The sequence below is a fragment of the Protopterus annectens genome, chromosome 3.part0, assembly GCF_019279795.1.
Source record: "Protopterus annectens isolate FY-2018-M chromosome 3.part0, PAN1.0, whole genome shotgun sequence".
In the NCBI taxonomy this organism is placed as follows: Eukaryota; Metazoa; Chordata; order Ceratodontiformes; family Protopteridae; genus Protopterus; species Protopterus annectens.
Genome location: NC_056731.1, coordinates 70,193,078 through 70,206,483, shown reverse-complemented (window position 1 = coordinate 70,206,483; position 13,406 = coordinate 70,193,078). Strand labels below are relative to the sequence as shown.

At 36.1% G+C, this 13,406-nt stretch overlaps 1 protein-coding gene across 1 annotated transcript in view; it reads left to right on the top strand.

The window, feature by feature from the left end:
• The first annotated feature begins 1,853 nt into the window (after nt 1-1,853).
• The window catches only part of LOC122797246 (C-C chemokine receptor type 4-like), an 89,484-nt gene continuing 77,931 nt past the window's right edge, over nt 1,854-13,406 (top strand). The window contains exon 1 of the mRNA XM_044066093.1: nt 1,854-1,912. The gene's annotated coding sequence lies outside the window, so the exon portion shown is untranslated. The remainder of the gene's footprint in view (nt 1,913-13,406) is intronic.

The following is a 13,406-nucleotide window of genomic DNA, read 5'->3' as shown; positions in this document are numbered from 1 at the left end:
TTAGCAGACCTGCTCTAACTAATGCAACAATGTCTTTTTCTCTACTCTTAAAGCAGCATTTCCATTTAAAGTGATAGCAATAAATCTCTGACTAATACAACAAAAGTTGCTCTCTGTTCTTAAAGAAATATATACATATACATACACACACACACACACACACACACACACACACACACACACACACACATATATATATATATATATATAGGGTCTATATTAGATCATCGAATGTTTAATAGTTCGAATCACTAAAGATCGACCAATAGTGATCAAACTATTAAAACTTCGAATGTATATAAAAACATATTCAAAACAAAAAAGAAAAACTAATGTGTGTAGGCAGGGGGGCAAGCCTCCTGCACCCCCCACATGGGGGATTGTGCCCCCCACACCCCCGCTACTTAAATATACCAACTCCGAGACCACACTACATTGAAGTAAATGGAAATCTCCCCTTATGGAGATATTTCCATTTAACCATTTGATGTTCTGCACTTTCGCTATTCTCGTACCGACAATATCAGCTTTGATATTGTCAGTCTTCGAGAAAATGATATCGGCCCTATATATATATGTGTGTGTGTGTGTGTGTGTGTGTGTGTGTGTGTGTGTGTGTGTGTGTGTGTGTGTGTGTGTGTGTGTGTGTGTATACATGCATGCACAGCGTTTTTATTTAGCTGTGATTCCATAGAAGCATAACGCCCTCACCTCTGGTAGTTCATCTCTGTAATTGTAATGTTATGCAGTTTCAACACCCAGGTTTCTTTCATACTGTTGCTGTTTCTCTGTTGTGTTACTCCTGCTACTCATTCAGCAAAGCTCATTTGCATATGCACTGCATTCCACCCGCATGTTTCATGACCAGTGGTGCATCAGTGCTGAAGCTGTATTGCACTACTATGTCTGTTTCTGGTGCTCACTCCTTCCCTGCCTTTTTCAATGCTCTGTCCTTATGCATTGTGAACCTTCTCTCTTAATCTCACTCTGTATCTTTCCCAGTGTCACCTTCTCCCTTCCCCATCTTTGGTTGTATGCTCACCTCACCTTTTTCTTCCCCTTTCCTTTTGAGCATATTTTAAAAACCTCAACAGAAATGGATAGCAAATAAAAGTGAAGACAGTGAATGATGGTCTGAGCATCCTACCGCCCCTTCCCATGGAATGGCAAAGGTCAAGATTAACAGCAGGCAATGACATTTGTTATGCTTTCGGGAGAAAACAGCAACATAAATGCTTGCAGTAGGAAACAAGGAAATGTGACGGGTCATATTGTATGTCATATCTATCAGTTACCAAAGCAAAAATTTAGAAAGGATGTATTTGCATCTTTCAAGATCAGATCACCCTGCCATCAACTTCTCCCCACATAACATGAGAGGGATGGGCCATTAACTTTAGTGGTTTAAAATGTGTAGGTAAAGCCAACGATGGAGTGACCCATGCAGGGCTAAAAAACAGGTGGGTGATGTTCATTTTAATCTATTTCCTATGTCATATTCCATCATAGATCATCACAAATAATATGTTTCCCTTCATTAATCTTGTGCAGTTACATGTCACTGAGACATTATGTTTTTCTTCTTCAGCTTACAGGTTAATTAAACTGTATAAAGTAGGAATGTCTGACCGGGCTGTGTTACTTCACCTTTATTGACAGCTTTGATAAATCCTAAAAAGAGACACATCAATATCCCTTGTTAATCTAAACAGCAGTATCTTCACATCGGAACTAAAGAAATCACTGCTCTTATGACCTGTTCTATTTTTTGGCAATTATGTGAATCAGTGGGGAAGTGATGAAGTTCCTGTACTTAAAACTGTTATATGTAACATCACTTTTATTCAGTGGCAAAACAACTTGCAAGAAGCAGCAAAAATTTAAGCAGAACAGAACAAGCTCTCATGTAAAGGTAAGAACTTTTGATGATTATGTTGGTCAATGAACAAGACAATAATTGATTTATTTCAACCGTTCCCATAAAACAGTGCCATGTTTACTTTCATTTCAAAAATGTTAAATCTAATGTAATCAGTATATGTGGGACTGTGTTGTTCAAAGACTTCAATACAAGGAGATATTGGATACTGAGTAGCTTATATGTTTATTTTTCTGACCTGGATCAGCTGTCACACTAAGGAAAAGAAATGCCAAATGCAGTACTACGCATGAAAATATTTAAAGCTGGTTTGAAGGTTTATCTTGGGTAGGATCTGGCGTGTTCATTGACAGATGACTAATGTGTGCATTCCAAGGTATTGGCAGACTCAGATCATCTGAAAGCATGACCAGAAAAATGACTGTTCTCACTAATTAGAAATAAGATGGTGAATGACATATGTTGGATGTCCAGCTCAGTTTCTATAAGATGCTGAAAGTTCGATTTGATCTTTTGTTTACTGTGCTAAGAAGGTAGAAGTCCGCAGTCATAAAATAGTCCAGAGCCTACTCTTACAGTGCATGATTCTTCATCCCACCATTTCACCATCTGATCATAGTTAGAAAAAATGTATCTTTATTCTGTTGGAAGTGCTGCTGTTTATTTTCGGGGTGGAGGGGTGGAACATGAATGGTTTGTTGCATAAAACTGCATTCTGTTTCAGACAGTTTCTTAGGAGTTAACATAAATAATTTTCCACTCAAACAGGAGATATAAAGAACAAAATTTGACACAAAAGCAGTTTTGGATATTTTTTCCTGGCTTTATGTGGCACATTTATTTTCTTTCATAGAGCATTGATATACATATGAAGTCTCAAAAAACAGGTAACAATAATTTGCATTTTTCTGGGCTTTGTGTGACTAGTTTCAGATGTTCTTAGCCTCCAATGCGAATGTCATTAGCATATTTGTCTGAAAAAAGGGTAAATACTTTGACTGTTTAGATTATTAAGAATGACCAGAATTCTTCCTATAAATTTAGTAGGCATCTATTCTACTATCTTATTTTTAGATATTACTTAAACCCAAAGATATTTCGACCAAAACAATGAAATCAAGCAGTTTGGCTGTTCTTAGTCTGAGCAGCACTAATATGTGAGAATGCATTGCGCATCGACTTTTCCACAGTATGTTTTGATAGATACTGTGAGTATAATGCTGCCAGATGTAACATCAGATTACAATAAACGGATCTTCTGGACTTGGTCCAGACAGATATATGAATATATATTCATGAAGTTAATCTGCAGTCCTTTTCCCAATATACCCTGAGACCATTGGCTGATCCATAGAGCAAGAGGGGTTGTTCTCAGCTGTCAAGCTGTTGATACATGCTAGTGTTAATCTAGGGGATAGAGGGATGGCTTAAGTGTGGGGGCAGTGGAAAGTGGTGATATCTCCTTCTCAGGGTGATGTTGGGAATGTTGTGTTACTTGGCAGAGGGCCTCTACACCCCTCGAAGGGCATTAATTACATATTAGCATACACCCCGGAGGGCATTACTGCACTTAGAGAATGAACTCTCTGTAAAAGTGCTGTGTCTTATTTACTTATTTTTTAAGTTTTTTTTAATATAATTTTGATGCAAAATAGTTCCTTCGCCTAATGTTTCAAACTTGCTGTCCTATATGTTAGTGGTGTTGGAGGAAGCATTTTATCTTCAAAATATAATACTTTAAAAATGTCTAGGTGTTCACTTTATTTTTGGTTCCTTTTTCCTAAAATGTTTGGTGTGTTGCCATTTATGAGAGATTTGAGTTTCTAACTTTGATTTTGTTTAGAAAATTCATTCTAATATAAAGCCTGTTATTTAAGCAATTTTTATAAGAACAGTAATTAAAATCTGTTCATTTTGACCCTTTGTTCTCCCTTTGTTTTATTTATACAGATTTCTTTAGCTGATAGGTAAAGAGGTATTTAGACATCTTTACTATTGCCAGTGGTCTATCTCTCTCTCTCTCTCTTTCTGTCTCTTTTGCAGGCACACATACACACTCACCCTTTGTTCTCCCTTTGTTTTATTTATACAGATTTCTTTAGCTGATAGGTAAAGAGGTATTTAGACGTCTTTACTATTGCCAGTGGTCTATCTCTCTCTCTCTCTCTCTTTCTGTCTCTTTTGCAGGCACACATACACACTCACCTCTGCTTCAGGAAATGCAAGCAGACACAAATCCTAATGTTGAAGTAATGTTGTTATTTTATAACAGGATCATGTAAAAATATATTGTTATTTGAGCCTTTGTCCCACATTTATTTTATACTTATCCAGATATGTTGAGGTAAGAGGTCGAGAAGTATGCAAACATCTTAACTGCTGCTGCTACCAGGGATCACTCTCACTCTTCACACACTCTCTCTCTGTCTGTCTGTCTCTGTCACACACACACACACACACACACACACACACACACACACACACACACACACACACACACACACACACACACACAGAGTCTCTTCTGCTTTTATAGACAATAAGCTGTCACTCACATACACACACACACACACACACACACACACACACACACACACACACACACACACACACACACACTTTTGTTATTTTAAGTTTCTTTTCTTTCTTTTTTTACTTTATACTTGTTAAACAGCAAAAGTGCTTAGTGAGAGTAAAATAATGGCTTGATCAATCTCACTTTCAATCACATGCACACATACACTTACACACACAGACATAAACACACACACAGACATAATCACACACACACATACACACACACACACACACACACACACACACACACACACACACACACACACATATATATACACAACGTTTTTAAAATTTTTTTTTTTACATTTTACACTCGCTAAACAGCTGAAGTGCTGTTTAGTGAGCATAAAATAATGGTGGCCATTAGGGTTTTCCAGTACCATCTCCACGGCAGCTTGATATGCTTCCATGAAGCAGCACACTCATTTTTCAGAGGGCATTACTTGTATATTAACACGCTGCTGGAGAACATTTGTTCACCAATCAGGGTGCTGATGTACAGTTTGCCCATTCTCTAAGATAAAATACAATTCACAGACAACCAGCCAGCAGATAACATTACCATTTAGTTAAATAAAAATGCAATTGCTTAAACAAATGTTAGACTTTATTCTAAGAATGCACTTTCATCTTGTAATAAACTGATTTTATCAGACATATTAAAATCACAGTGGGAAATACTTTTCATTGATGTAATTTAATGGAATATGGTCAGTTTAAATAACTGACTGAGAATGTCATTTGATGTATTCATGGAAACAAAGTCCCTATGTAAAACATCTCATTTGAAACTTACATGAAACAGTAACCCTACCCTGATTCACCTTAAAGGTCTTGTTTAAAAAAAGGAATAATGCTAACACTTTCATTTAAACCTAGCAGGTAAGTGGACACCAATAAAATCCAACATTCAGTAAGAATATAGCAGCATTACTAAACAAGTGTTCCCAGTGACCACAAGGTGCCTAGCCATAAACACCTTTAAGTAGACATATATTTTGCCGCCCTTTTCAAGCCCTTAATAGTGCTCAATTCCCAATCTAAGCAGCACTGTACTTGACAATCCTGAAGTAAATTTGTGTTTACCTGTCCAGTCATCAAGAATAGGCTTACAGGTACTCAAAGTATTGCTTTGTTTGATTTGTTGAGGTAACATATTCCATAAGTTAGAAATACATTAAGTTAAAGACCTATCCTTTCAATGAGTCTTATTTATTGTAGATTTAGGTCCCTAATGTGGGTGTTTGTAGAGTCCCCCAAGGGTTTTGAAAAGAAACAGAGGTCAAAAGGGACTGGGTCTTTAATGGCTTAAAAAGTTAGACACAGAATTACAACAAATGAAAAAAGTAAACATTTGTTTTCTTTTCTGTTAATGTATGTGTGCATATGTCATTAGTGATAATATAATAAAAGTGTTTTAAAAAGCATGTGTGTAGCTTAAGTGGTTACTGAGATATTGTAAGTAATTTACAAAATATTATACCATTTACAATTACTGTGCTGTGCTTATTACGATTTATAAAATGCACTTTAAGACCTAGAAGCAAATGGATATCACCAGTCTAAACATTTGCTTCTGCTGAACCGTTTGCAATTTACATTTCTGTAGTAACCCTTATGGCTGCAGAGATCTGAACATTTGTTTGAAATGGGGGGGGGGGTCATAACTTGATTTTGTCAAAAAGTTCAGGATGCAATTAGTGGGAGTTAAAAGTATAAACCTCCAAAACTCCACTGGAGTGAATAAGTTACCTGCCACCTCTAAAAAAAAGAGCATTTAGTACTCTCCGTTTTGATAACAGAATCATTGTCTTTTAAAATGTTCTATGTGTGTTTTAATATATTTCTAAAGTTATTAGCGACACAAGTGATAGACAGTACCATGTTAGGTGTTCCCCTACCACTGTCTCTGGAGTTATCGAACCTGACAAGATGACACCACATCAGTAATAAGCATAAAACTTCCATTTGAGTCTAGTGATATTTTTGAAATAACCTTATCTAGGTCTCTTTCATTATAACTCCTATTCAAAAACATAACTTTTATTATTACAATTTCTCTCTGAAATTATCTTTTGAGTTAAGCTTGGGAAATCTTTTAAGTTAGCTTTTGACCACATTTAATTTAAAGAAAAATACCACCTTTTCCTAAAAATCCTTGTCTGTATTTTTTATTCATTTAAGTGCCACTGTAAACTTCCACATCTAAAGATCTGATCTTGTGAAAAGATGTGGTAGTCACAAATCTCAAGTAACATGGCGGCACTCATATGCCAAAAATGCCAAAAATTATCAGCCTACCAAATGAAAAATAAATTGTGAATAAAATGACAGTAAAGCATCAAAGCAATGGTTCTTTTTAATTTTAATTTTTATATCATTGAAGGAGATGTTATATCTTTCTACACAATTACTTTTCAAGGCACAAGTAACAGTTTCATTACTACTGATTCATAAAAGTCATAAAATTAAAATGTGGATTATATAAATTAAATGATATGACTGTTAAGGTCAAGCTAATAACGTGCACTGATATTTTGTATTGAGGACTCATGACTTCAACAATCCTCATATTAAAAGCAGTCCATGCATGCAGTTGTTCCATCATACCTTATGGCTACAAAGCAAGTTGTGAAATCAAACTCTGACCGACTTCTTTCCAGTTTGACAAATTACTTCACCCTGCGCATTTAACCCCAGAATACAAACCATGCAATATGACATTAGACTGCACTAAGACTTGTCAGTCTTTTTTGTCCTTCATCACTGCCTCATTCTTCTTCACTTTGTTGACCATGTATGCTTAACCATTATTTCCGCAATGTTTTTTGGTATTAGGACCTGCTTACTTATCTGTTTAACAGAAGGTCATATGCTGGAAATCCGGAGCCAAGTGAAAGACATAATGTGATCCCGAATCCTGTAAGCTTATAGTACCACATTTGTCAAACCTTCCAAGAAGACACTTTTCTTTAAACTTCTTCAGATTAATAAAAATGAAAAGAAGAAGGTTTAAGAAAGAAAAACATATTGTATTTTTTTCCTCAGAGTAAAACAGTTCTACCTAAGTGTGTGGATCTTAAAAGAGCAAAACAAATAAATACTAAATTGCTAAGAAGAAATAACATTTACTTGAAATGGCAATACTAATCTTCATAGTAAATGTAAATCAAACTTTGCCTCTTAGAAGTTTAATATTCTAAAATTAGTGCAGGTGCCCCAACCAGGCTTATAGCAAACCATCTTAAAAAGATGAAATCTATAGAATCTTCTAAAAGAAGCTTCTGTTATGCTAGCCCAAACCAGTAATGGTAGAGGGTAGATGGTTGTGAAGGTTTGTGCAGAAGCTTCTGTCAGAATGGTCAGATATCACCAAAGACAACATTAAGATCGAAGGGGCATGCAAAACTGTTGACTTATCATAATCCATCTTAAAGGTGGAGGTGGAGATTGTCTGAAATAAATGTTGGGAGTGTTTCTACACTGTGCAGAGAATATTTGTGCTGTATAGAGGTATAGGCTCTGTCTGACATAGCTGCTGTTATAAAAGAGAGCTAAAAGTATTTGGGTGAGGATAAGCCTCCTTCCCGTATAGATTGACTAGATCCAGACTTTCCAGATAGGCTGCAATATCTCTGCCAAGCCATGACATTCTTGCTCATCTACCACTTTTTGATACATCTTTTTTAGAAGTTATAATGGTCCATTTTCCCACATAAATTAAACCCCCCTCATTGAAAGGTAATATAGATGTCATGACATCCCTAAATTCCAATTAAAAAAAAACCTAGAAGGGAGTTATGGAAAAAACAGAGACATTTTTACCCCTGCAAATACATCCCATACAGTTGCAAATTCAGATCATCCCCACCCTGCCCCCCACATTTGTACATTAAGGATCAACTCACAACAAAGGAAAGAGAAGCATTCGCAGTTCCCATTGCAATACCTCCAATGTGAATGGAAAGCAAGTACAAAAAGGAAAAGACCTCTCCGATAATACTTAAAAAGGGACCCAGCATACTGCTGCAACAGGCCTGTATCACTTCAGTGAAAAACGTTTTAGTCAAATGCTAATGGTCAAAAGCTCGATCCGTCGAACAGCCATTTTAGCAGGGGAAAAAATGCTTGGCCAGCCTAATAAACGTCAAAAGTTTTACAAAATTTAAAACCCACCAAGGTGGGGGGGGGGGCTGAGCCACCACACCCCCAATGTGGGGAGCTGTGTCCCTACATCCCCCTAAATAAATGTACCAATTCTGAGGTTGCACTACAGTGGGGAAAAGGGTAAATCCCTGATGATGGCCAAATATTTTTCTCCCCTAGGAAAAAATTTGATAAAACAGACATTTGACAGATTGAGCTTTTAACAATTAGCGTTTGAATAAAAAGGTTTTTAGCTGAAATGAAGTACACCTTGCTACAACTGACAAAGGCAGCAATAAACCAGAAAAGTATTTACTTTCCCCAGCATAGAATGCCACAATTGTCCAATATTCAAGAGTACAGTGCAGTTTTCTGGTAGATCTGGTTATAAAGTATGGTAATTTTGTAAATAAAGTGATTTAGGACAAAACTGAAGAGAGCTGATAGATCATAAACTTTTCACATGGCATTGTTTGAAGCAAATTATCTTACTAAACAATTTAAGTTAAGAGTATTGAACTATAGAAAATTGTGAAGAAATTATTAGCTTATTTCTATTACTATAACATGGCTACAGTACAATGTAGATATTTTCCTTTGGGTAAGTGGTGTAGCTCACGTGATTGTAGATCTGCCTGTGTTATAAGTACTATACTTAACATGTTGCAGTCTATCAGTGTACGCTGTTACTCAGAGCTAGCTGACATGTTTTACCTTAACTTCATTTTTCTAGTTTAGATAGCTTGTTTTATATGCTTTCCAGCTTCGAGCTTCCCAGAAGAAAAAGCTTCCAACTTTGAGGCTTAAAACTACTTTGTATCCAGAATATGAAATTACAGTTTCAGCAGAAACACACACTTTACAAAAAAACAACCACTACATACTAAACGACAGGTAAAGCCATCTTAATAGCAGTATTCATGTAATCGATATAACAAAATGCTAGTCCTTATCAGCAAGTCCTAGTGGCAATATGTGACAAGATAAATTATTTTATTTTAACTTAGTTTATTGCATTATTTGTTAAATAGGTTGATGGTCTGATCCACATCAGATCCCTTTAAACTCCAACCCAAACCAACTAGGAAAGTTACAGAAGTAGAAAAGACAATGGGTTTAGACAGAGTACAACAGCTAAACAGAGTATCCTCCTCAAAGCACAACTGCAATAATACTATAAAATGCAATAAATTACCAACTGGAACCTTAGCTCTGCAATAATTTGCCTAGTTGATACATGATATTTTTAGAAAGGGCATTGTCTTATACCATAAAAACAGTCTGGTTGGATTCATACATTGGCTACTAGAGGACCACATGGGACTAGTAAAGGACCATATGGATGCTTCATTCAGGCATCACTATGTGCCTTTGAGGATATGTGCGTTTTGCAGGCAATTTATTTGTTGGCATTTGTAAATATTTTCTGTTGCTAAAATTTACAATAAATTTGTTTGTATGGTATAACGCTGTTTAAACTTTATAAAGAAAGTTGTCTTCATTACTGATTTATTACAAATGTCAGGAGACAGTATACCTGTACTTATTTTGTAAGAAGTGAAAACAACCAAAGGTGAAAACTGGGTCCTTGCTTTGCATAACATTTCACCTAATTTAATGCAATTTGAAGTAATGCCAGTCAGTGACAGTAGAACAGGAAACAGAAAAAATATTTGTACAATAATTTCCAATAAATGACATAATGTGTGCAGCATATTATCACTGACTTTTTACTACTGTAAAAAAACCATTTACCATCTCACTCTCTACATCTTGCAGTATGCAGGTCCAAAGGGAAACAATGTCCAGAGTGGCCAACAAAACATTAAAAAATATACTAGTGGTCCAAAAGATATTTCTTATAATGTGTTAAATTGAAGCTGTTTGAAATACAAATATTGTCACAGGTTGTTTTTTGATCGTTTTGCGTGTCACCTGATTTTTAGTTCTATTAAGAAACATTTGAATGTGATCAGTGAAATATCTTAATCCTTTTTTGTAAACAAACGATCCTGCTGAATTATCTGTGGGAATCTTACTAAATAAAAACATATGCAAGTCAACATAAAAAATAATATTTTTAACTTATTTTCGTGTTTGGAAGCATTTAGGTTGTTTTATGCACTCAAATCTCAACATTTTGAAGGTAAATTCAGAGCTTTGTTTAATTTATTTTTTGTCCTAATTCTAATCAGCAATAACCCATTGACTGCAAGATATAAAATTAAAGGAATAATGAAAATAAATATATGCATAATATAAAATAAACACAGATGTAAAAAAATGGGTCCCCTATGGAAGATCGACAGCTGACAATACCAACACCCACATCGCTGACACGAAAACACCGACACACAAAACACTGACAATGGGGAAACGGTAAGTCTCCATAGTGCGGAATGGAAAGATTTCCATTCCTGCACTGTAGTCCCATCTCAGAGTTGGTATATTAGAGTTACGGGGTGGGGGGGGGTGCATAACAGAAAAAAGGAAATGGCATTTATCTTTTTTCTGCAGTAGCGCTGTTTTTTGGTGTTTCGTGTGTCGGTGTTTTGGTGTCAGCTGTTGATCTTCCGTAGGGGATCCAAAAATATAGCTCTAAAATATGCTCAGAATTTTATTTCATTTTAGCCTAGACTATAACCCTAATCATAAATACTTGATAAATATATCCAAAAATAAAAAGTAATAAAAAATGCTCACAATCTAGTGGAAACCTTTGTGATACATTTTGATGTGAATAGCATTTGAGTTACTACATAAAGAAGAAAGGTATTATAAAAGGGCAATTTGTAAGAATTAGTAGAATGACTTTGAATGATGAAGAATTTAGAAAGGAATGTGATGTGTTACAATGGATGTTTTGTGAACAAGGATACCCAGAAACTTTAATCACCCAAGTGAAACCGGAGGTGGCTAGTGAGAGGACAGACAAATATGCCCAATCCTGGGAATTCCCGAATTTAGCCCTGTGGGTGATCATTTACATTTGAAAGAAAATAAGAATGAGGGGAGCTTTGGTTCGGCATTCATCACTGATTTTAGTGGGGATGCCAATGTTGCATGTGGAACCATCGAAAGGGAATGGACTAGGTTCAGTAGAATCAGTGACCTTAAACTAGACTTTAAAACCCCCTTTTAAATGTGTCTATAAGAAGGGAACAAGTATCAAAAATGTTTTGGAAGGGTACTATGACTTTAAGGGGGGGGTGGAACCCAAAAAAAGAAAGGGACATTCAAATGGGGGAGATGTGCGCAATGCCCTTTCATTATGAATACTGAACTAGTCCACCTGGATTCCAGGAAAAAGAACCATCATGGCAAGGAGCTATAGTAATTGTGAGACCAGCGGGATTTTATATCTTGCCTTATGTGAGTGCAAGGCATTCTATGTAGGAAAAACCGAGAGGAAGCTGAAAAGGAGAGTATATGAATATTTGAATGCCATAAGTAATAGAAATGTTAATAATGCACTATATAGGCACAGCATAGAATGTCAAAAAAGAAAGTTTCATTTTTTTGTACTTGAGGAGATCCCAGGGGATATGAGGGGTGGTATGTGGGAGACCAGAATTGAATACAGGGAACTTTACTGGCAGATTTTTTTAGAAACCAGTAGGTTCCCTGGACTATACGATGATTTATCCCTGGCCCCAGTTTTAAAGCTGAGAGCGGCAAGATTATAACATTTACAAAAAAGTATATAAATGTGGTTGATTGTTTTGAGTCCCTGCATAGTGAGATTCTGTAGTTATTGCAAATGTGAAGTAGTTGTGAGTTTTAGAGCCAATAGAGGGCACATGAATAACTTTTTATAAATTTTATAAACTTGTATATCAAGCTTTTTTATGATTTATTACCCTTAAGAAGAGATGTTGTTTTAACATTTATTGATGCAAGCAGTTATAGGGTTTATTTTACATTATGAATTGTATTAAAAAGAACTTTTAAAGTGTAGAATTGTTGTAAATTAAGTTATTTATGTAAGTGGAGGTGAAAAGAATTGTGGGTAAAGCCTATAACATGTTAATTTTAGTGATGCATTGTTTTTATTGGTGAATTTGTATTTAATTGAAGTATTTAAGGCACGCAATTTAGTTTGTTAGTTGTATCTGATGAAGTTGAGGATGAAAACATATTTTCAAGGAGTATCGTTTATGTGTTGTGCTTTCTTACTGCATTAAAACTGTGTTAAGCCCATCTACTGTTTCCTGTCTTCTGGAATTCCATTGAGGTGTGGATAACTGTTTTCTAAGCTACAATTGCACCTTTTTCTCCTTCATTGTGGTTACTACATAAAAATTGTTACAACACAAAGTTTCTCATTACAAATACAGGCAGGGAGACAGATCCACGGAGCAGAGAAAAAAATACTGCAGCTCAGGTACTGGATATGTTATCTACCTGGACACCTGGAGGAGTCAACAGGAAGAGAGTAAGACTGAGCATACAATGCCAGCTTGTTCAGCCCAGAGACAGGGATTTTAACTCTATTCACTTCAAGACCTACACCCAGTGGATGTGGGCATCCCAGAAATGCAGCACAAGCTTCAAGAGCGAGCGCCAATGAAGCAGTAAATTCACTGCCAAAGACATTGGGCATAAGCAAAAGTGGAGATGCAGACGGGGCCTGCTGTTCATGTAGACTGCATCCAGGGCTTCAAAGGTTGGGGGGCATCTACTCCTTATGGCTGCCGGGATGTTGGTCCCTTCTGTCCGTCTATCCTCTTTTTCTTACCCATGCATCGGCAAAGGTATTGCACTGAAAGATTTGGTGGCAGATGGATGAGATTTGATACTCAGC